This window comes from Ambystoma mexicanum, chromosome 11 (assembly GCF_040938575.1).
Source record: "Ambystoma mexicanum isolate Mex_15411 chromosome 11, UKY_AmexF1_1, whole genome shotgun sequence".
Classification (NCBI taxonomy): domain Eukaryota; kingdom Metazoa; phylum Chordata; class Amphibia; order Caudata; family Ambystomatidae; genus Ambystoma; species Ambystoma mexicanum.
Genome location: NC_090934.1, coordinates 210,441,055 through 210,465,235, shown reverse-complemented (window position 1 = coordinate 210,465,235; position 24,181 = coordinate 210,441,055). Strand labels below are relative to the sequence as shown.

At 44.8% G+C, this 24,181-nt stretch overlaps 1 protein-coding gene across 1 annotated transcript in view; it reads right to left on the bottom strand.

Annotated features, from left to right (window-relative positions):
* ARID1A (AT-rich interaction domain 1A) overlaps window positions 1-24,181 on the bottom strand; it is a 1,380,737-nt gene that overhangs the window by 6,800 nt on the left and 1,349,756 nt on the right. The gene's annotated exons all lie outside the window — the stretch shown is intronic.

Below are 24,181 nucleotides of genomic sequence, written 5' to 3'. Positions count from 1 at the left end.
ATATGCTTGTTGCACACTTCCTACACTCAGAGGTGACTTCATTCACAAGGACAGTAATGGCATTTATATATCACTAGTTATACTTTGAAAAGTCTGAGGTTGCAGAAAGGAAAGCTTAAACGACGGAAACAAAGGTTAAAAAGTTTCTCAGATAGGTATGAGAGTATGCTTAAATCTTCCAGTGAAGTCTAGACAAGCCTTTCTCAGCAATAAAAGTCTAAAACAAGTTACCACCTATGAGGGACTGAAATATCCAAGTCAACGGACTAGAAGATTCTGCAGGGAACCAGGACAGCCAAAGTCAATTGGAGCACAGTCTATGGAGCTGAGGCACTTCTTAGATAATAAAAGTCTTGCACAAAGACTTTTGGAGAAATCACTTGTAGGGTCACAAGCTGTTACACTTGTGAAAAGCAGAGCTAGAATCAACTCCACAAAGTAAGCCAATGCAAGTATCAACTGAGAAGAACACAGCCAAAGAAACAATGAGGTAAGTACCCCACGCCTCAACAGTACCTCTGGTTTGAAGAAGAATGGTCCAGCTGGATTCTGTCCTGTTGCAGCTGTGCAGACATGAGCCTCAGTCGTGGGGACAAGAGGTAGGTCGTCTGGAGGGCTCCTGCACCGGGAACTTGGGAGTTCGTCGGCAGCTACAGGCTCTTTTCGATCCGCAGCACTTTGCGATTACAGCGCTCAGTAAACAGCACCACCTCGGATCTCCGTTGGGCTTCCTTCACTCCTCGGGTCCTGCACTTCTGGATGGTCCTTAGGAGACTCCTGGAGCTTCTGGCCAGATTTCAGACGTTACACTCTACTACGATTTCTCGACCCCTGGCACTCTGTTCTTGCAGCAGCGAAGAACTACAGCCAATCAGGGAAGATGGTCCAGTGGAGTTCATCTCTGGGTTAGTTGGTCCCACTAACATAAGGGAAGAAGTTGTCCCTTCTGGAGCTTCTCTTGTCGATTAGAAAAAAAAAAAGTTTCAACACCGCAGCAGGGCTTCACCGGGCAATTCAAAGGTCCAGGAGGATGCAGCAAGCTTCGTTCGCGGTTTGTCGGGTGTTTCTCCCAGTGGTTGACTGACTTTAGTCCAAAATCCCTCACCTTTTAATCAGGTGTCTCCCATCATAGTGGCTGTGTTAGGGAGAATTCTCAAAAATGTGCTAATTCCCCCCCCACCTTAGAGACCCCCAGCAACTTTACTGGATTTTGAGGGGAGAGAGACCCTTTTTCCCCACTCGCTCATGTATTTATGTGAACACTTTCTTTTAGTTATGGAGTCTGACAAACTCCATAGGCGGCATCTTTTACATTGTGTCACACAGCACCTTCAGTGCAGTGACACAGGGAAGTCTCTCAGCTTTCCCAAAGGTTTGCATACCGTCTCTTGGTTAAACTACTGTTCCTAAAAGCAGTAAAGTGAAATTGACTTTACTTACATTTGTAACTTTCTAGACCCAGCACACACTATCTTACAATAGCGGGCTGGAGGGGTTACCTAGTATCCACTTTGTCTAGCTTCTCATGTAACATTTTTTATGTTACCCTTTCCTCAACGAATAACTGGTGGCAGTGGTTTTGTTTCAACTACCGTGGTGTGCATTTAACATGGGCTTCATTCCCAGCTGCAGTAAAGCACCCAAGGGTGCCCTTTTTACAAAAAGGCCCCGGTCTTCATTTTTTGCCATTTCTTTGTGGAAAGGTCCTTCTTAAGATTTACTCTGCGCGCCATACCAGGTTTGATCCCATTGTTCGCGTTGCCTTTGGCAGGATTCACAAGTGAAACCCGCCTCTGGCTCCAGGGTGTCTGGGGTAGGCAGAACATGTTCTATCACAGGCGCATTTGAAGGACAACATAGCATTGTGGACAAGGTATATAGATGATATATTTGGAATATGGACAGGACCACCCGAAACATTACAACATCTGTCTATTTAAACACAATAGATCCACGGATACAATTTACCCACGAGAGTTCCACAATAGACATCCATTTTCTAGACGTGGCCATACCTGGGAAGGGAGATATGAGAAACATCTACTGGAAGGACACAGATCACAATAATCTTCCACACCGACTCAGTTTCCACTAGCCTAGCCTACTCAAGAATGTACCTTATGGCCAAATGATGCGAGTGAAGCGGATTGTGAAAGACCCAGAGTTATGCACCAGAGAGAGACTATGGGGAGAAAGTTTGAAGCTAGAGGATACAAACAAGAAGAAACCATAGCAGCCAAAGAACGCTCATCTCAGACAAATGGAACGCAAATGAAAGAAACCACAGAGATCAAACACCCCAATGGTCTTTGTATCGTGCTATTCGCAACAAAGTAGCCATATCAAAGCGACCTTTATGAAAAGCTGGCAGATACTGAATGACACTAGAGTTGAACATCTATTTAAGGACAATCGTATTTTTGCATACAAAAGGAGCAAACATGTAAGAGATAGACTAGTGAAAACAAGACCACCATCACAACCACCAGTAACACAGAACGGGTACCTACCCATGTCTACATTGTAGCAACTGCAGCTTCATCATCAAAGGCAATACAATAAATCACCCCCGGTCAGGAGAAAAGATTCGACTAATGAGTTCTGCAACATGTGACACAATCAACATAATATACGCCATCAAATACCCATGTGGCATTTACTACGTTGGACAGTCGACGATGTCAGGGAGGATCTGCTGGAATGAACACAGATCATGTATTCGCACAAACAATAAGTAGTCTGCAGTAGCGAGACCATGGGAAATGAGGAAACACAACATCAACCAGACCAGGATTCAGGTCCCAGAAGTAGTAAAGCCTAGAGATAAACATGAGGACCTAACCAGAAGGCTTAATCAACAAGAGACCTACTGGATTGATAGACTAGATTCACTAAAACCAGGCGGGATCAATGAAGAGATGAACTACGTATGTTTGTGAAAGAAATCGACTTGGAGATAAGGTACACCGAACAACCATGGACATTGTGTGAAGAAACCATTTTATGATTTTATCTGTTCAATTATCTGACTACACACTGTGGGGGTGCTTTCCCGTGAGGCATTTGTCCAAGCGGGACCCAAGGCAGGAGACTGGTCTCCTGCCATAACACACCCCACAGTCTTTCACAACATATGTCATTTTTATTTTGATTCTTATTGTTAGTTTATTTTATATTATGCAATCTAATTGTGGATTATGTCCCAACCATAGAGGACTAGATGCATACTAATTTTTGCATTCTAGTTTTTGCTCTCTAATTGATGCACTCCAAAACTTAAAATCTGTACTGAAAACGTATAATGTTCTACCCCAATATGAAATTAACATGCGCAAGCTTTGTACACATGACCCGAATGACAGCTAATGCTTTAAACATAGATACACATATGCATGAACACACAAGAATACATGGTACGATAGACAAGGGATACGCACTGCATTTGCCCAGACGAACTAACGTTATGGCGGACTACCCGTCAGCGACGAGAATGTGACTTTCCCCGCATAATCTGCGCCTGCGCGGGTTGCTGGGTTACGGCAGTAAACACACTTGAAAACAGGCGTCTGACACAGACGCAGGGTTTTCAGAACGAGAGCCACCTCGTAGCATGGAGGGTCTACAAAGGTAAAACGGGGAGGACAGCTAAGGGACGGGAGCGGTTCCACAACCCACGATCGAACAATACGTATAAGCAAATATTACAGGGTCACTAAAATTTGTTTAATGACAGGTTACCACGACGATTAGAACGTAAGGAAGCCTAACGCTGAGACAGCACACAAGATACAGACGGTACCCTTTTGAAATACAGGTACAGACACCATGAACTAGAATAACACTGTAGTGCATTTTACCTAGCAACTGAGCTAATGGACTATATTTTACCTGTTTATTTTCGTTGGTCTATTTTGACTATTTGGATACCGCCTACAATTGGTATGTGACTATTCATTGAATGTATTTTCACATATTCGTTTGGGCAAAATGTATTGAAAATGACTGAATATGGCAAAATGATATCACATTGTGACTTCCCTTTGGGACAACATATGTGAACATCTTGATATGCGAATTGCTTGATTGATGTTACACAACTACCTGTTTGATGAAAATATTATAATATATAGTGTCTAGTAGCCCGAAATGCATTGGCAATTAAATCTGTTGGCGCTATGTAACTAAAAAACGCCTATGCCTCACAATAAAGCGGAAGATTAAAATCTTCTCAATTTTACTAAAACTGGGAATCTGTTTTCAAGCTTGATGTGAACAGTAAAGAATATACTCACTATTTGAGCAACTCCAACTTGGAGAGCTGGGAGCGAGCACACCTAGGATCAGATTAAGTTCCGATTCTTCTTTCTGTTTGGCTTTCTACCTTGTGCCAAGGCTCCAAGGTTTGCTCCAATACATACTAAGCAACATTGAACTACAATTTAATTACAGTAGCGCTGCCCACCCCTCATATATAGATGGTAAAAATGCCCCTGCTTGAGCTGGCTGTGCACCTCTCCCTCGTTCACTACGATGGAATCTTCTTTGGCCCCTTTGACCAGCCATTCCTCTCGCCCTTCCAACTGAGGAGTACTAGCGAAAAGATTGACCCATTCAAGGTTGTCCACTAGGTCGAAAAGGCTGAGGTTGCCTAATAGCGGCACCTAAAGATTTGGCTGCCACCTTTCAGGTCTGCAACCTCAAGACTCTTGACAGCCTTGCCAAAAAGGTGAGACCCATCAAAGGGCATGTTGAGAAGTCTGGCTAGCACATCCGGTGCAAAACCAGACTTTAACCACCAAATCTGCGCATAACGGTGCTAGTAGCCATGGCTTTGCTGATGCTGTCAGCAGAATGCAGATCTGACTGAAAAGACTCTCACATGGCTTCTTTACAGTCTCCAATTGTGGCTAATCGGAAGTGTCCGCGAGTGTTGAACTGTTGGACTAAGACACGCTGCTGGCTGCGACCTGGAAACGCTACTCATATTGTGCTACTTTGGATTTTGCTGGTGGAACTAGTCGGCAAGAGGAAGCACTGTGTGCCTCCAAACACGCTGGCTGCTGTGCCTGGGACTTGACAAAGAAAGTAATAACTCAACTTTCTTACCCAACATTACTTGCTAGTACTCGCTGCACAGTTGTACTCTGTCTCTATAACGCTACTGCACAATATAAACACACCTTTTCTGCTGTCTCGCCCCTCTCCATATGCCACCCCTACGCGCGCACCGTTGACAGCAGCTCCTCCTTCCCTGTTCCGGATTGGCTACAGCACGCGCACTGGAAGGGTCCGCAAGTATTGGACTGTTCGACGGTGCGGCGGGTGGTGGTCGGTGGAGAGCCTTTGATTTAACCTATTGGAATTAAGTAGAAATTTGATTAACCTGCATATGTGTGTTTCTCATGTGGATAACTTTGGTACATTTAATCCCTGCAACTGTTGGTGGAAAGTGTTTGGGATATTGAAACTTGAGCTGTACTACTGATTGACTATGGTGGGGAGCCCAAGCAGCAGGAAAAGCATCTCCGACGTGAAATTGGATGCGGCACCAGATGGAACAGTGCCCACCCAATTACACGACTCAAGCGCTGAGGAGACTATCCCCAACTTATATGTGTCCTTGGCTAAGGAACGTAAAATGGATGGTAACACCATTCCCTACAGCTTGCAATCTTTGTAAATTGAACCTAACGACAGTGCAGGTGCTCTTTTGGGCACTCATTTATGTGCTAAAAATGTAGGGGTAGGACTCATTCAGGATGAATTACAGATTACGACACCCCGCACAGGAAAGGAATCATGTAAGAAATTAAGTAAACTAGCTCACCTTCCCCTGAAGGAATCCCTAAATGACATATCTGATGTATCCATTATGGCACCCACACTGGCAAATGAGTGAGAGGCGCTATCGCATCTCTCTGGGACCAAGCTCACCGGCGATGCTTTTGCCTTCTGAAGTGGGAAGCATAGGTCTGCATGATCTGAATGATGAGACATATGGTGCTCCCACAGTAGGACAAGATAGCACTACAGTCCCAGTTTTATCAAGGCCATCAACTAGCTCTCCTGCTAATCACACAGCGGGAGAGGTGTTGGGGACTTGATCCCCACGACAATGCAACCTTTGAAGATGATAGACTCTTAGTAAAGATGGCATGAACAATAACTCGCCAGCTCACGATAAGACAGGCATCAATCCAGCAGATGGAGAAGAAAATGTGTCATTCCTGGTCATAACATACGTCTTAAATTTATTAGATAAAGGGCATGACCCGACTCATGCGTATTTGAACTCCATAAAGGATACTATGTCAGATCTGTTGGGGAAAATATGTAAAATAGTGGGATTTATGCTAGCTTATGTGACCTGTCAGTCTGAGAGAATGAATCTATTAGACTCACGCATTTTAAAAATGCCACACCCTGTAGAATTAGAGAGGATTGACGCAAGCATTCCGACTAGGGAAATGCTGAAAATTGAATCTAGCCCACGGGGCTCTTATGCAATAGCGGTAGCAGAAGGGGTAAAAACCGATACTGCCTCTGCCGATTGATCATCTTCGGCACTTTTAAGGGCTATCCAAGCAAATTCACTAAAACTGGATGATGTATTTCGCTAGCTCATTTCACAACATTGCAGTATTAGCACCGGTAACGAGCATGGTACATACGTAGCTGATTCCGGCACATAGTTCCTGGAGAGATGGAGGAGCTTCCAAATAGCCCTTCACACCCCTCGTTAAATTGATAGAGAACGCTGTCACAACATCTGTAGAGCATGCTAGTGGAAGTTTGACAACACGGCCAGTCATTGGACAGGTGAACGATGTAACTAGTGGTGAGATAAGAGGGCAATGATCAAGAAGAATCCGCCACAGTCTTCTTTTCTCGAAAAATGAAACGCGCACAGGCTAAGGCGCTAAAAAAAGTTAATCAAAAAAAGAAAATAAACAGCAGCATAGGCACACAAGATAAGCCCAAAAAAAAAGAGAAGGGAAACGACAATGCTGTAAATGGTGACGAAGAGACAAACACGAGAAATCACCCCGATGATTCGGCAAATGAACTAGTGATTGATTTAACACAACTTAACGAGGAATCTAAAGCATTAATTAATTTGGCTCTACCCTTAGAACAAAAACTGAAATCACCTAGAGGGAAGACAATGGAAACCAAGGGGCATGCTCAAGTGGCGATGTCCTGGATATACTAAATCTCCAGAAACAAGGTTGATTGTCAACTTACTACCCCATAGTTATAAATAAAGTAACTAGATACGTGAGTGTGACCGATGACAAAACAAACACTCACATGGCCGAAAAACCTTTGAGTTCTTTGCACCCTGATGTCAAAGGTAAAAGTGCAGGACCCATTGTGAATAACAATCTGTTTATTATGGCAATGGTGTTATTGATGATAATAAGGGAAGCTGTGATGAACATGCGAGTGCAGAGGTTGCAATAAGCAACTTCTCAGAAAGGAAAAAAAGATTGTGTCAACAGGGATTGTGATCTGTAAAACACAGGAAAACATTCCCAGAAATTCCACTTGCGATGACATGGAGCCTAGTATTGCAGTGCGAAAAAAACAGACGGAGATGGACGAAGTCTCTTTTACAAGGGACTCACGGTATTTCTTGGGATGGCAAAGTGATCCCAAAATCAATTGCCAGCAAAGATTGAATAGATTGTTCTTGTTTAATATCCTCAAGGGTAGCCCACAATTGAGGACGCTACATTCTGACAACAGAGAGGATCAGGCAGGCAAACCATAACAACTTGAGCATGATTTGAACTCCCCAATCTATAATCATAGTCAGGCTGCTGTGGGAACACAGGAAGGATTTTGAATTGCATGGCTTAGACTTATGTCTATTTCGGTCCATAGAAGAGGCCGATGGTTTTCTCGATGAACCGCTTGCCAGCGAACAAAACCCACCCTGTGTTAAGAATACCTCGTCCAACTCGGAACAGGCTGCGGATTTCATTGCCCAGATCTTAGCATTAGTGGGAGCGACATTGAATATAACCTGGTTGGCGCCTCTGATGACCTCCATAATAAACATGGCCGCAAACCACAAGCAACCCTAGGCAATCTGAATGAACGTTCATTTCATGGAATTGCTGTGGGATGAAAAACCTGGGAGACTGGCTTAAAAAGGTCTGATAGTCCCTCGTCTCCTATGGTTTTATTCATACAGGAAACCATGACTGTGAAGGTTTGTGGTGGATGGTTATGCAACTTTTAGTGCACCTGCACGACAAGGAGTGGCTGGGCGCCCTTCGGGGGTTGTGGCAATATTGATCAGTAATTCAATTGATCATAACCTGGAAATTATTTATGCTGCAGATGGTATCTTGGATATTGAATTGAGTCTAAGTGGATGTCCCTCACATGTATATTTAAATGATATGTATTTATTTCAATCCAGCAGCTACCACACTAGACAAAAGCTTAGATGTGTTAGATGTAATTCTGCAGGAGGCACTGGTGAAGAACTCGAATATGATAATGATTTGGGGGGGGGGGCATTCAATTCTATATGTCTCAGTCTGGGCACCAATGAGGCAGATTCTAAAACCCCTTAACGAAAAGGAACTTTATTTAACAGGGGGAAGCAATGGAACCAATTTTGAGGGACAATGTGCGGGTGGGTTTTGAACCAGGCCCACATGTGGGTACATGGAATAGAGGGGGTGTTGCATCTTACTTGGACTACTACTTCGTCTCAGTGGGGCTAATGAGGAGGATAAACAGGGTAATTATAGTTGATAAACCCTTCAGTGACCATGCACCTATCCTGTTAACCCTCAGACTGCAATCTGCACTGCTAGAAAAAACCTTGTTGCTAGAATTGGTGAAGCTTGACCGGGCACAGACCTCAGTGGGATGGCATCCCCGTATTCGCAGACAATTGACTTATTTGGTACACAGGGACGTATGGAGAGCAACAGAGGGAGGAGATATGAGATATATTGCAGTTCTAAGAGGAATGGAATGCTTTGGTAATCAAGAACCATATCTTCTCCCTACTGAATTATGCTGGGCACGTCTTCAATGGATGGCAAGAAATCTATAACGAAATAGCCACTCTCAAATGTGAGAAAAATCAGTCTGAGAAAGTTGAGACTAAACTTGAATCCGCTCTTATCTAGTCTGTAAAAAGAAGGGGTGTCTAAAGTATAGGAATATGATTAAAGCTATAAAATACAAGATCAATCTTAATGACAATCAACGGATGATGAGTACTAATAAAGAATGATACTCGCTGTCTATGGTCCATCCTAAATGGTAATAACTTAGTTGACGACCATGACTTAGGTTCCTTAATATCCGCTGAATCATTGAAGAGGTATATTGGGGCAACATTCAAACTACCTACTGGGTTCCGCAACCTCAAATCTGAGATTTTGACGCATCACTATGCTGATATTACTTTCTCTATGGAGGACATAGTTGATGCTATTAAAACTTTGAAGCCGTCTAAAGCAGCGGGCCCAGATGGCTTGCCTTCTTGTATACTTATGGATGATCCGGTCTTTTGGGCGGCTATCTTATACACTAAATTTACAAACATTTTGGCAACAAATTCTATTCCTAAATCGTGGTTTAACGCGATTATAGTTCCTATTTTTAAAACAGTTGACCCGAAAGATCCCTCGAACTTTAGGCCGATCACCCCAATGGACGCATCAGCTAACGTTTTTGCAATCTTGCTATTAAAACAAGTGCAAAGTTTTATCGATTCTAATAACATACTCAAAATCTCAAACCGGTTTTAGGAAGAACGTAGGTACCTCCCTCAATGGAATTCTAATATCTCAGATATTTGCCAAATCTAAAAAAAAAATAACATAGGACCAATATATATTGCAGCCCTTGATCTAGCCAGTTCTTTTGATTCTGTGATAAGGGAAGTGCTATGGGGAAAACTCCTCCATCTTGCGTTTCCAAAAAGGCTGATACAATGAATTGCTATGCTCCATAATAACACGACTTTTCAAGTAAGAGTAAATAAAAAAGGGACTACCCATTGTAACAGAAACGGGTGTAAAACAAGGTTGCAATTTAGCAGCCACTTTTTTTAACCTGTATCTTTGTGACATGGGCAAGCTGTGGAATTGTCTGGGTTCGTTTACGGCAAGACTGGGGAGTCTAAAGATACACTGGCTATGCTTTCCTGACGATATTGTTCTGTTTGACACGACTCCACAGGGCCTACAGAACAAGTTAAACATTTTTTCTGATTATGCCACCCAACACAATCTGATGGCTTACCCAAAAAAGTCCCAACTCATTATTTTTCATAATAACAAAAAGCTTAAATCTTTTTGGACCATTGCAGGAGCAAGACTAGAACAATCAAACACTATCAGATACTTAGGGTATCCTCTGGCGGATGTAAACACGTATAAATCCTGGTAGGGGTATCTGAAAACTAAAGCACGTGCCCTGGCCTCAATGATGAAGGTTAAATACGGGAAACATAGTAAATTTTCGATATTGCCGCTCATCGAATTTTACCTACTAAAGGTGGAACCTATTATCCTTTTTAGTTTGGATATGTGTTTGTTGAATGTAGAGCCAATACTGAATAGGATCCAGGGGAATCTGTGTGAACGGACTTTGGGTTTGTGTCATGATGCCTACCTCCAAGGAGCCAGGTCCGACCCAGCAACCCCAGAGGCAGGCATCATTCCCCCCCAGGGAAGTGCCAGCAGGCCCAAGCTGGGGCCCTTTGGACACAGTCCTGGCGCCTTAGGCGCCAGGCTCATAAAGCTAGACATGTGTTCAAGTGTTTTAATGTGCATTTACCTGATGCAGACCATGCTGCTACATCCAGGCCCTCTTGAGGCCTGAATGGAACTACTTTACCCGTGGGACTACTTTCCACCTGGGTGTGGTCGGGGAAGGATACATACCTGGAACTTCTTCCAAAGCTATTTAAACCACGCCCGATCAGCAACTCACGCTTCGCGTTGTTCTGCTCCTCGCAGCTGGACGCTCACCGTGTCAGCTCCTGCATCTGGACATCAGCCACGCCTGTCAGCATCCTGGGTCGCCTGAAAAAGGAGATAAGAGAGAATTGGAGAGAAAGAAGACCTTACCTGCTAAAGCTGCATCACGGAGACATCACACCGACGATCCTGAAAGGGAAGACATCATTTTAAAAGCATTTTGCTTCGATCACTGCAGCGCTGCATTTCACTCACCTTTCCTGGGCGCCTCCATCTTCAGCAGCGATCATCCGGATCCGCACCCACTTCCCAGAGCCTAGAGAGAAAAGACAAGAAAACAAGGTGAGAGAAGGAAGGGAAATAGGAAAAGCTCAGTTTCCTTCTAAGACTTACCTGTTGGGTCATTCCCATTTCATTTCGGGTCCTGCCGCTTCCTGGCATTCCGGACCCCGGCCCCTATGGGGAAAAAAAGACAAAGACATTGAATGAGCGAATGCAAAGACATCACCTGAACGCTCATCCAGAACTTACCTGTTATTTACTGGAACTGCACGTTTCACTTCGGGTCGGCGCCATATCTCCGGCATTCCGAACCCCGGCCCCTAAGGGGAAAAAGACATAAGCATTAGCGCTTGCTGCAATAAGACAATGAACATTATTAAGCTTGAACTTTTGAACTTGCAACAGAACTCTTACAGCGCCTCACCTGAATAGTCAAGCTTATTTTGAACTCCCATCAAACCTCAATCCAGTGAAGTAACTGGGTTTCAACGCGCCCCTGCATCAGAAGCAGGATGGAGAACTCATCCTTCCAGACCCTAAGGTGAGACTTCACGGGGAATCGTGGAAGGGTATCGTGGAGGGTTGGAAGGGAGTGGGAGGCTTGAGCATAATTCCGTCAGTAGGTAATACTCCCTTTTCACGCACAGGGGAATATTCCTGCGAGCCAGAAAAGCCAGAGTAGAGGGGCCCTTCCTGTCCATCATCAGAGTCCTGCGCTTCACCATTGAAGAAGCATCAGCACTCGAAGCCAGACCTGCGCCTCCGTGGGAATCAGGTGAGCATGACAGTTTGGCAGCCTCGGTGCCAAACTCAATTGTCCGACATGAATTGGGACTAATGGCCTTAGCGGCCAGGTGGACCTGGCGACAACTCTGTAGATATGCAAAAATATTGATGCCTCCGAGAGACTCACTCTTTCAGGACCTCAATGTGTTACTGATGGAAGGTTCCCTAGATTCCTTGGCACTGTTCAGAAAAAAATTGACAAAACTCTAGAAACTATTGATGTTTCCATTGAAGATCTAAAAAATGGTGTGTTTAGGAAAAAAACGTAAATTGTATGATTGGGATTGGTCCATGACACTGGATGCAAACAAAGATTACTCCACATATATGGAATACGCATTGAGACCATGAAAGAGGAGGTCTCGCTCTTTATACATCACTAAATGTCCATGCAACAGAGTGACAAACTTCTATATGAGATTTAAGTTAAACCAGTTTCCTACATTGCAGCGTGTGACCTGAGTTATCGATTTTGTGTATGCAAAAAGCAGTTGGAATCTGTACAACATCTGTTGGTTTACTGTCCTCATTTTGAGGAAGACGGACACAATTTACTGAGAGAGAGTATTTCCCCAAGTTAACAGATATAGCAAGAATTTAAAATTCAAGATGCACTGATAAAGAAAAATGTGAGTTTACTTAGGGTTCAAGTCAACCCAGAGTAACAGATGCTTTATCTAGGGTATGAATTAGATGTAAAAAGAGAATAATTCTAAGTTTTATATTAAACTTACTAACTACTAGCCACTGATTTGTTAAAAGTAATATGTAAATACTAATGATCAGAAGAGATGTGAAAACACGGATAGTATTTTAGGAAATGTTACAATATTTTTGAATATTTGTTTACTATTAGTGATATTTTATTTGTGATGTTATGTAAACAAATTTACATTGTGAAAGTTTATAATCTATTTGTAAACTATAAACAAATTTTAAATAAAAAATAAAGAAAATTATGGCTAAGAACTTGTCTCTTTCATCCCCTTTGGGAATGCGCTCTGCCACCATGGAAATGCAGTCCCATAGAGTGAACGTAAAGTTTGCAAGGGCAGATGTGGAGTTGGCTGATTTGAGTGCCATGTTCCTTGCAGAAAATACCTTCCTTGCCCATCCACCTACTCTTTTGTGGCGCCTATTTGGAGGGATGGTAGGGTAAGACACTTGATTAGAAGTTTCAGTAGCTGCCTGTACCACCAGACTCTCTGGAGTGGGGTGTTTTGACAGGTAGTCAGAGTCACTACTGCAAGTGTGGTGCTTCTTGGTCAAGTTTTTATTTACAGCCGGATTGTTTTCTGGCATTTCCCAATTTTTCGCCACCCTTTTTTGCAGAGCAATGTCAAAAGGTAATATAGGATCTGACTGAGGACCCTTATCCGGGATGTCCGTCAGATCAGCCTGTTTAAATGGCAATAGAGGCCTACTCCACCCCATGTAGCATACTACCGTGGACATGAGCTGTCTTTAAGACGCATCAGAATGCTCCCCAGCCTCGGGCCTCCCAAACTCCAACTCAGGTGAGGTGTCCAGCCCACTGGCTGTCTGCAGGTTGTCATAAAGGTCTCTCAACCTGGACTCCTCTGATATAAAAATCTCTGGTACATTTGGCGTACCAAATTGGAGGCTAAATGGAGCCTTGTTATCGGAGGGCTCATTCGCCTTATACAGAGAAGAGACTTAAAATAGTATTTTTTTGGTAGAGCCACATAGGTCTTCTCAGGTATGAGAGGTTTTATGAACAATGGATTTGACGCTGAAGGAGCCGACGAAACCTTTTTCATTGGCGCCATAGGATTTGGTGGGGCGCTCGGCGTCGAAGTCAAGGGTTCGGCTGCCGTCGAAAGCGCTGCCGACGACCTCGACCTATGCTTTCGGCACAACCGATCCTTCGATGTCACGTCATTGGATTGAGGCCTCAACGGCTCCCATGTGGATCAGGCCTTCGTCTCGGGCTCGAGGGCGCGCTGGATTTAGAGTGAGCACTTTCCTTCCCGTCTTCTTTCTAAGGCGCGGTAGGAGCATGGCTTGGAGGCTTTTCTTTTTCTAATATTTTTAGCATCTCTGCTCTGAAGGCCTCCCACTCGGCTTGGTTAGATTTCTTTGTTGGGCAAGATAACCTCTCAGGGGTAAGTGTCTGACAATGAAGGAGTGGTGGGAGCCACTCCTCGATCGACCGTTTAACTTTCTTCCTCCGAAGAGTCGCCTCTCGACTAGTCGGTTGAAGCTTTTTTGGTTGTGGTAGGAGATTTGGGGTTTCGACCTACCGCCAATTTCCCCCTTCATTCCATCAAGGCATTTCCCCATATCAACTGGCACTTGGAGCAGTCTGAGGTGTTATGGTCTACCTGAGGTACCACAAACATATACGAGGGTCAGTCAATGACATTTTTGACCCACAATTATGGCACTTTTTGAACCCCGTTTCCTCTGGGTGGTCAGTGCTGACGAAGAAGACATTTTCTCGAAGTAAAGAAGTCATCACAAAGTGAAGAAGCGCGCCGTATTTCTCGAAGCGATGGCATTCGTGGAAAAACTGAACTAAAGCCAACTGGCGCTGCATGTGCTATATATACCTTCAATGACATTTTCCTCGAGATGGAGGTCCTGGAGGGACATTGAGTCGACCCAATCGACGCACAGCCCCCTCTGCCAAAAATAAAAATCACAAAGCAGCTTCTGGATATCGAATACCAAGCTGAGGAATACATGGAACGACAACCCATGAAAAGATTTAGCTGCTCAGTCACACTCCCAACTTGTGTAGTAAAGACCTATACCAAAAGGTGGGTTACCTAATACCAAGCAGATAAGTGTTGTGTAGTCTCTCACAGTGTTACTACATCAATTCTTACCTAACAGTGTGGTGGAGTAAGGAGTGGGACAAAGGGGTAACTTTCAGCAAAGTTTTATTTAAGAAATAAAGAAATTAACCTACCTCTCCCTATCTCTAAAGGGTTACCCTACCTAAAGAAATATCAACTTGGGTGCTAGTCGTCAGGAGGTTTGTCCAACAAAAACTGTTGGTCCACTGTCAAAAGACCTACTCTAACCCTACCAGTAATCTACAAAAGGGTTCAGCATCCAAATGAAAAACGTACCAGGCAAATTACTCCCTTCTACTGGTGAACAGGCTCAGTCTCTCTTTTTCCAACAATCCTTTGCTTTCATTTCTGATTCAACAAAGAGAATTGGGCCAGGAGATGGAATTCACTCTCCTGACCCACCTTGCACAGCCTTGAGGGCTGCCTTAGGATAGTCTTTTGGAATAGTCCTCAAAAGTGTCTTCCAAGGGGCTTACGAAAGCTTGCTTTACAGTTCCAGCAATTCTTCCCTTTCTTAAGACGTTATGAAGATTATGAGAGAGCCTCAGGAGTAATCTACCTCGTCTCAGTTGAGACCATTTTAGCAAAAACTAAAGAATATTAAACTATTCGTGATGGACTGCATGAAGGGATTGAAAAAGAATCATCTCTTTTCTCGCTGTCTTTCTGTTCACTCTCCTAACTCTTCTGCTCAGTCAAAAACTCTTGATGACTGAGTATTAAGAGAAAAGACAATATGATACTAAGGAACTGCTGGCCTGTTGCCTGTCGAATAAGAGGAGGGGATTTTATATATGTAAATGGTTAGAATAACTTGTTGAGCAAATTTGTAGCTAAGTAAAGTTTAAACCAATATAAAAAAACACAAAGTAATAATTGAGATGCTCTATAGTCAATTTTATGAAAACAACTGTGAATGTTTGTAAAAGTTTCTTTTAAACCACATACAAATAAAGAAATACAAATGAATAATAAAAAGATGATGCCTATGGAGTTTCTCCGACTCCAAAGTCAAAAGAAACACAGGGTCTAAAATCACAGAAAAATACGAGTGTAGGGGAAAAGTCTTACCCTCTCCAGGTTAGAGATTAAACGTCCTAAGTCCAGCACTGAGAAAGTCTTTCTCAGTGGTCTAGTTCTTTCCATATAAAACATGACGGCTCTGCGCACATCAAGTGTATGCAGGCTTTTTTCTCCCAAATTAGATGGGTTTTGAAAGAACGTTGGTAGTTCTATCGATTGGTGGACATGGAATTTAGAAATTAATTTCGGTACAAACCTAGGATGTGTGCGTAGAACCACCTTATCCCTTGTGAAGGGGTCTAGTATAGAGAGCGCGTGTAGTTCACTTTCTCTCCTAATGGAGGTGATAGCTATTAAGAAAGTAGTTTTAAGAGTGAGGTTCTTAAGTGTTGCCATGTGCATGGGTTCAAAGGGTGAGCCCATAAACCTGGTTAGTACCACATTTAGGTCCCATCCGGGAGCTGGGTTATATATAGGAGAATGGATCCCCTTTACTCCCTCCATGAAGGCCTCAATAACTGCGACTTTCCAACATGACACCTTATGTTGGGACGTGGTGAATGCGGAAAGTGCAGCTAGATTAACTTTTATAGAATTAAAGACTAATCCTGAGTCTAATAAGTGAGTCAGGTAAAGAACAATTTGTGTGGGAGAGCAGTCAATGGGGTTGATGCTCTTACCTCTACACCAGATGACAAATCTTTTCCACTTGCTAGAATAGCAGCAACGAGTGTTAGGTTTTCTTGCCTCCCTAAGAATGTCCATGCATCTTTGAGGGAGCTGTAAATGTCCAAATTCTATGACCTCAGGAGCCAGGCTGCTAAGTTCAGGGTCTGTGGGCATGGGTGCAGCGTTTTGCCCCTGTCCTTTGACAGCATGTTGTACGGGCAGGGTAGTTTCACCGGTGGAGCCAGCGACATCTCCATCAGGTGAGCGAACCGTGGTTGCCGGGCCCACATAGGGGCCACTAGTATCATGGTGACTGGTTCTTGGTGCATCTTGTGCACTATCTTGTTGAGAAGGGGAGTCGGGGGGGGGGGGGAGGGGGGTGGGGGGGGGGAAGCGTAAACAAATTTCCCTGACCATGTTATCCAGAGACCGTTCCCCCTTGGAGCGGTTCTGGGGGTACCTGGAGGCGTAATCTTGGCATTGGGTGTTCTCCAGAGTTGCAAACAGATTTATTTCTGAGAAGCCCTGTTGTGTGAACACGAGGTCTTCTTGTAATCGCCATTCGTACTCTGAGGGCAGAGGGAAGTCTCTGCTGAGTTCGTCTACTAGCAGATTGAGTTCCCCTTGGTACATGTTGTGACAACAGGAACATGTGTTTGAAAGCCCACTTCCAGATGTTCTGGGACAGCTTGGACAGTCTTGGAGAGCGAGTGCCCCCTTGCTTGTTCATGTAGTACATGGCTGTGGTGCTGTCTGTGAGGACCATCATTGTCTTCCCTTGCATGTGTGCCTGGAAAGCCTTCAGTGCCTAGAATACCGGTAGTAGTTCTAGCAAGTTTAAGTGTTTGGACGCTACACTCGGAGTCCAAACTCCGTGTGCAGTCTGATGGGATAGGTGAGCCCCCCCCATCCTGTGAGGGATGCATCTGTGGTTAGAGGGGCTTCCACTGCGGGGGTGGCGAATGGTTTCCCTATTACAAGGTTTTCCTTCGACCACCACCGCAGCGTGAGAACCAAGGTCTGCGAGACCACCACCAGATTGTCCCATTGTCCGCTGGCCTGACACCACTGGCTGCTGAGCCACTCTTGCATTGGGCGCATGCGCAGACGCGCCTGAGGTACCAAATATATACATGACGCCATCATTCCTAGCAAACGCATTTCTTTGCCTACTGTCACCTCTCGACCGGCTACATATTGAGGGATCTGAAAAAGCATATTTTGGACCCTCTCGTTGGAGGGGAAGACAAGGCTGTCCTTTGTTCGAATTAGAGCCCCTAGGAATTGCTTGATCTGGCCGGGGTCTAGACTGGACTTCTTCTCGTTGATGGAGAAGCCCAGTTGGAACAAAAGGTCTACAGTTTTTTGGGTATTTGAGAAGCATGTCTCGTAGGAATCCCCTGTTATGAGCCAATCGTCGAGGTAAGGGTTTACTGGGATGGACAACCTAAGCAGGTAGGCCGCTGCCACTGCCAGTATTTTTGTGAATACCCTTGCCGCTGACGCTATGTCGAAGGGTAGCACTGTGAACTGGTAGTGTTTGCCCTCTATCATAAATCTGAGGTATTTTTGTGCGCTGGCAACATTAAAATATGAAAGTAACCATCTTTCATGTCCAGTGTTGTCATGTAATCTCCATGTGAAAGCAGGGGGATTACTTCCTGTAAGGTCACCATATGAAATTTTTGAGGTTTGACAAATTTGTTCGCTGGGCGCAGATCTAATACAGGGCGCATGGTTAAGTCCTTTTTGGGTACAAGGAAGTATACTGAATAAATACCTTCCGTTACCTGTGGTAGAGGCACAACCAGTATTGCTCCTTTTTCTAGTAGCAGTTCGACTTCTTGAAGAAGGATGGCGAGGTGGGTGCTCCAGTGATAGGCGTCGTCCCCTTGGGGGTCTGTACGTGGGGACCGACTGAATTCTATGCAGTAACCGCAGGCTATAGTTGACAATACCCAGCGGTCTGTTGCTATTCCCTCCCATGCTGGTAGAAAAGAGGTTAACCGGTCCCGACCGGCGATGCATGGGAGGGGACCCGAAGTTCGGGTCATTTGGTGTTGGTAGTCGGGGAACCTCTAGGAGTGGGGCCCTGACCTCTTGCCACAACGTTGTCCTCTGAGTGTATTGGCCGCTGGTTTCTTGAGTAGAGGACCAGTTGCCTGCAGAGTTCTGCTGTTGTTGACGTTGGCCTCGAAAAAAGCGTTTGTTGCCATATCCTCGCTTATTGGGAGGCCTTGAGATCTGGTCTAGAGTCTTTAGGGTATCGAAATCCTTCTTAGCGGTCTCCAGTACGTCGTCCACCACTTTCCCAAAAAGGTTGGAATCCTCGATTGGTTTGTTGATGAGTGACGACTGGGTCTCTGGCTTAAAACCTGAGTTCCGGAGCCAGACATGATGCTTGAGAAGTATCCCCAGGACTAAAGAACGGCCAGCTGTTTCTGCAGCATCTAGTGTGTTTTTGATGATGCTTTGGTTAACCAGCATTCCTTCCGTTACAGTTGTTAACAAGCGACTTAATAAGGGCTCAGGGACTTCGAGGTTTTGGCGTAACTTTACCCATTGGGCATCAGCATAGCTTGCCAGTAAGGTACGGTTATTGGCAATTCTGGTGGTAAAAGCTGCCAAGGCTGTAATTCTCTTACCCATGGCGTAGAGCGCCTTTCCTTCCTTGTCTGGGGGTGCTTCACTAGTTGATAGTGGAACTCCTGCCCTTTTCCTTGTGGTAGTTACTAAGGAATATGGTATTGAGTGACCCTTAATGTTTAATGGGTCCGATGGAGAGGGACTAAACAGTTTTTCAATTCTTGGGTTGACCCCTCTAACCAACACAGGTGATGATAGCAATGGGATGAGCCTTCTCTTGACTGAGACCAGGAGGGGAATGGTCTGGCTAGTAGGTGGTTTCTCTTTAATGATTTTTACTACAAAATATATTTCGGGAGTAATTTCACCAGTCTCAGTTTCAAAATGCACTGCTGCTTTCCGTAGTAGCGTGTTGAAAGTGGGTTGGTCATCTGTAGGTGACGGGTTTCTGACTGGTGTTGTTTGAGGAGAGGACAGGTACAGGACATCAGGGTCTGTTGACGCTGCTGGGGACTGCCAAGGCTGTGAGCCACCTTCATCTGGGTCTTCTTCGAAGGCCCCCCCACCCATGTCTGTGTTTTCCTTAAAACCACCTTCTAGGTTTTGTTGGTCTTCACTATTTTTTAGGAACTCCTCATCCTCTTGGAAGTGAGATCTTCTTCAGTGAGGTCATATGTGTTAACCTCCTCTTGAAGGGGGTTAAATAGTCTAGGGTATTTGGCCCTGGGGTCCTCATGAAGTACCTCTTGACCTCTTGGGTGTTATATTGTGCCGGTCAAGTGGCACAGCGAGTAGAGCGCTTGCTTTGACATCGATGCAGAGTCTGCTAACGCAGGTTCGAATCCCGGCGGGGCCAAACTCAGCCTTTCATCCTTCTGAGGTCAATAAATGACCACCACACACCGTGGGTAATAAGCAGCGCTCAGATACCTGAGGGTTCGTAGCGCTATATAAATGCCAAAATTAAATTAAAATTATTATTATATGTTCAGGAGTGGACATAAATTTATCCAGCTTGTCCATACATGATTGGAATCTTCCAAAGGTCCAATGTGGTAACCCAGAACGGTCTGGAAGCGTAAAGGGAAGCTCCTCCGCCTGTAGCCGTCTAGATCTGTCCCATGACGTCGAGGATAAACTCCCTTCGCCTTCTGAGAACCCTTCTCGTAGGCTAGGTCCTTCCTTCGACGGAGGGGGCAGTCCCTGCCTTCCTTCCGGCATTCTCTGCGTCTCCCTGGCCTTGTGAGCGGGACTCGGCATATCTCTCGCCGTCCGTCTCTGATCATCAGTGGAAACTATACGAGCCAAGCACTTGAAGATTAATTTCTCCGTCGAGGGTTCGTCTGGCATCGTGTTTGGCGGTGCAGAGTCCTTCTCGCCGACGGCCGCACTCTTACGGGGCACGTCGTCTGACGTTTTGGTGGTAGTGCCCTTATCTGAGGGGGGGCCCAGTCGCTAGTCGCGTCTGCGGTGGCGGGGAGGGCTTGCAACCCTTATGGTCGGCAGAGGTCACCGGTAGGCCGGCGTCTCTGTTGGCGCTAGGGCTTTCTTCGTCTTTGACGAAGTGCCATGGGTTGTGTGTTTGCGTTTATGTTTTTTGTGTGCGTCAGTTTCGCTGGGGTGTTCATCCCCATAAGTAGGGCGTGAGCCAGACTTGTCAGGGCCGGGGACAGACGCTGAGGAGCAGGTATGCTCCCTAGAGTGGCCTACAACCTCCGAAACAAAGGTAGGGTTATCACTGTCCTCGTCACACTCGGCGGGTGAGGAATCGGCTCTAGACATAGCGTAGGCTGCCCACCTCTTGACCCTGCGGTCCTTTAAAGTCTCTGGGCGAAGATGTTTACAGGACGCAAAGCTGTCCTAGTTATGGTCGAGGGGTAAGCAACGGTTACACCGCTTGTGCTTATCCTTCCATGTGAATTTGCTCTTGCAGCGCGGGCAAAATCTAAAAGGAGTCTTCTACATAGCTGAGGATACAATTAAGAGTGATAACGACCCCGAAGGAAAGGGGGTGAAAGAGAAAGGCATTCTTAGAAAGAAACAGAAATGTCCCACGACTCCCACTCTCCCTACTGTATAGGCCGGCGAGGCCGGGTCACGTGTTCGGCAGCACCGAAGGATCGCCTCCGTCTAAGTCACCGCTGTCGAAGTTCTTAATCAGTGGTGAAAACGGCTTCGCCGTCGAAGGAGGGATCTGATGTTATCTTTAAAGAATAACGACCAAGGGTCAAATAATGTTTTGCAATTTCTCTCTAACGAGCTCCGCATTAAGGCGACCAATATCTGGGCGGAAAAAACAATCTGAGGGACCTCGACTCGTGAGGGATTTTGGTTGCACTGCACGTCCCTATAGGGATAGTATTACAGACACACCTATGTCGACGTCCCCTTTTCAACTACGAAAAACAAAATGCAATACTCCGCAGTGACCACTGGATGTCGGACTATGCACAGCATGTGATTCTAAGCAGATTAACAAGCATCAGAAATGTGCATTATAAATAACCATCAAATAAAAAAACTAAAGAAAAAACTCTTGGTGCGTATTTTGATCACAAATGAAAGTACCTTGAATAGATAGTTTCAAGCACCCACCTGTAACGATAGGTATTTCCAGTGACCTGGTTGCATTAAAATATTAATGTATGTATCCTTGAGGTATTTTGTTGTTTTATAGTAACCCCTTTGCATTAATGGAATGCAAATTAGTAATCCTGAAACTTTGCGTCTTCACCAATCTGTTTAGCAGTCAGATCCACAATGGCGTGTAATACTCAGTCTTTCCTTGGATTAAGACGGTATGTTGAAGAGACACCTCTCTTCCTTGTAAGAAACAATTTCTATTGCTTCTTTCAGTAATAGGATTATACATTCCAATCTTCTGCTACATTGTGTTCTTGTTTTTCTATCTCTTTGATGCAATATCCTGACAGTTTCCACACAGTAACAATATAAAATGGAACTTCGCACTCTCACTCACGAGTGGAAGATTGTGAGCCTCCCCCTAAAGGGATGAAGTGGTTGGAGAGTATCCTGGCAATGCTCAGAAGAAGTGGCTCATCTTCCTGAGGCGGCAGTTCCACCTTGTGACCTTTGATTGCAATCTGAATGCTATTGAACCCTCCTGGCAACCAAAAAGGACCTTTGTTGTACTATTACATTTTCGTTCTTAGTCTTATACACTGTGTTAGCAATTGCCTTTCCAATGATAATTTGGCCATCAACAGGCATATCAATGAGTTATGACTGTCCCTTGTTTGAACCCTGAATCGCTTAGCCATGACAGTTGAATAGTTAGCCCTGTACACGCCTCTCTGTCAAGGCATCTCAACTGCATATATGATTGTTTTGATGGTTGTACAATTGGCTATCTAACCATGTACATTTGGTTTTTGTCGTTACTCTACCTTCTTAGGACAAATTTCTACATCTTGTCCTAAGAGCATGATAGTAATGTTTGCAATACATATATTGTACGCTGCAGAGGTAGTGACCTTTTTTCCAATTGTATTCCATCTCTTACTTTCATGCGCCTCTAAATTTAAAGGGGAAGGTGTTTTTTTTTCTGGTGAAAAAGGTACGTCTCTCGTCCCTCGCGATGGATGCTTCATGCACTGTGGCGGAAACGGGACGTAAGAGTACAAGGACCACCAAAACTACCTCGCCGCCCACACCCCCTCACCCCCAGCCATGGGCCACAGCTATAGAGGAGCACACCCCACAGCTGACAGATTCAGGGAAAGACATCCACGAACAAATTCATGCTTTCCTGAAAACCGAGCCATGAAACGCATTGCATTAAAGCGTGAACTAAAATTGAATAACAGCCGCGCGCCCATTTAACAGCCAACCTCACAACAATGCCAAAGCACAATTTACTCTGACTAATCACTACAGAGTAAAGAGTTATACACTAGGCGCATTCAACCCTCTGCACTCGAAAAACGGTGGGGAAAGTCAGCCTCCATGCTTTGAGAGTGGGGAAGGAGTCATTCTGTATTTTGGTGCCTTAATTCCCTTGACCTGGTTTCCGACTAGGTATATAACAAGCATGCTTTCTTCCCCAAAGAGACAGACTTGCAATTTCAATGCTGAGCAGTCCATCAGATGTTTTTTCCATGGCACTTCTGAGCTGCAGTAGATGACTTTTGTTAGAGCATCATGTGAGATCTTTGTCCTCTACTTTTCCCAACTGGTTGCATTCTGTTTTTATTTTTAGGAAGATGGGGCACTCATGTGGCCCCTGAAGCCCGTAGATGGGGTTAGCGTTGGTTGCCTTCACATAAGTAGCCTTTCTTTAGGTGTCATTGGGCCTCATTACAAGTTTGTCAGTGCGGGCAAAAAGTGGTACTAATTCCGTTACCAAAACAGTGTTGCCAGTGAGGTGGCCTGATTTACCTGCAGCCAAGAGCTGGAGGTAAATCAGGCACCACACTGGCAAAAAATAGCCAGTATTACTGGTGCCGGTAATACCGCAATTCCCCCCCCCCCGTATGGAGTCCTATGGACTACATGTAATGGGGATTATCCTACCGCTGCCGGAATCTGTAATCTGCCGGAATTACTGGTGCCAGTAATGGCATTACCGTTTGGTGATATGCCGCCGGATTTACCGGTGGGCTACCAAACATAATGAGGTCCTCTGTCTCCATCCATCTTTTTGGAGTATTTTTCTTTGGGGTTCAGGTTCTTCGAATTCAGCGTCTAGCTTGCACGCACAGATTTTATTTAATTTGGCATCTACCAAGGTTTGGACCGCTAATGAAGCTGAATAATGGCTGGTCCAACACATTTAGATCCCATAGCATTTCCTTTCTTGACAAAAAGGCTTTGGGCATGAACTTTCTATAAGCTTCACATGTGACATGGCGTAGACCGGGGGAAGCCAGCGGTTACAAAAACAGTGTTGATCCATCCACAAGAAATGAACTCTGGCTCCAATGCAACTGGGTTTTGTTCATGGGCTCCAAAACCGTGAGGTCAAGCAGACCTTCTAATTTCCCCAAAACTTTGCAAGTATTCTTTCATACAATCAGTTTTCTCAAGTAAAAAAAA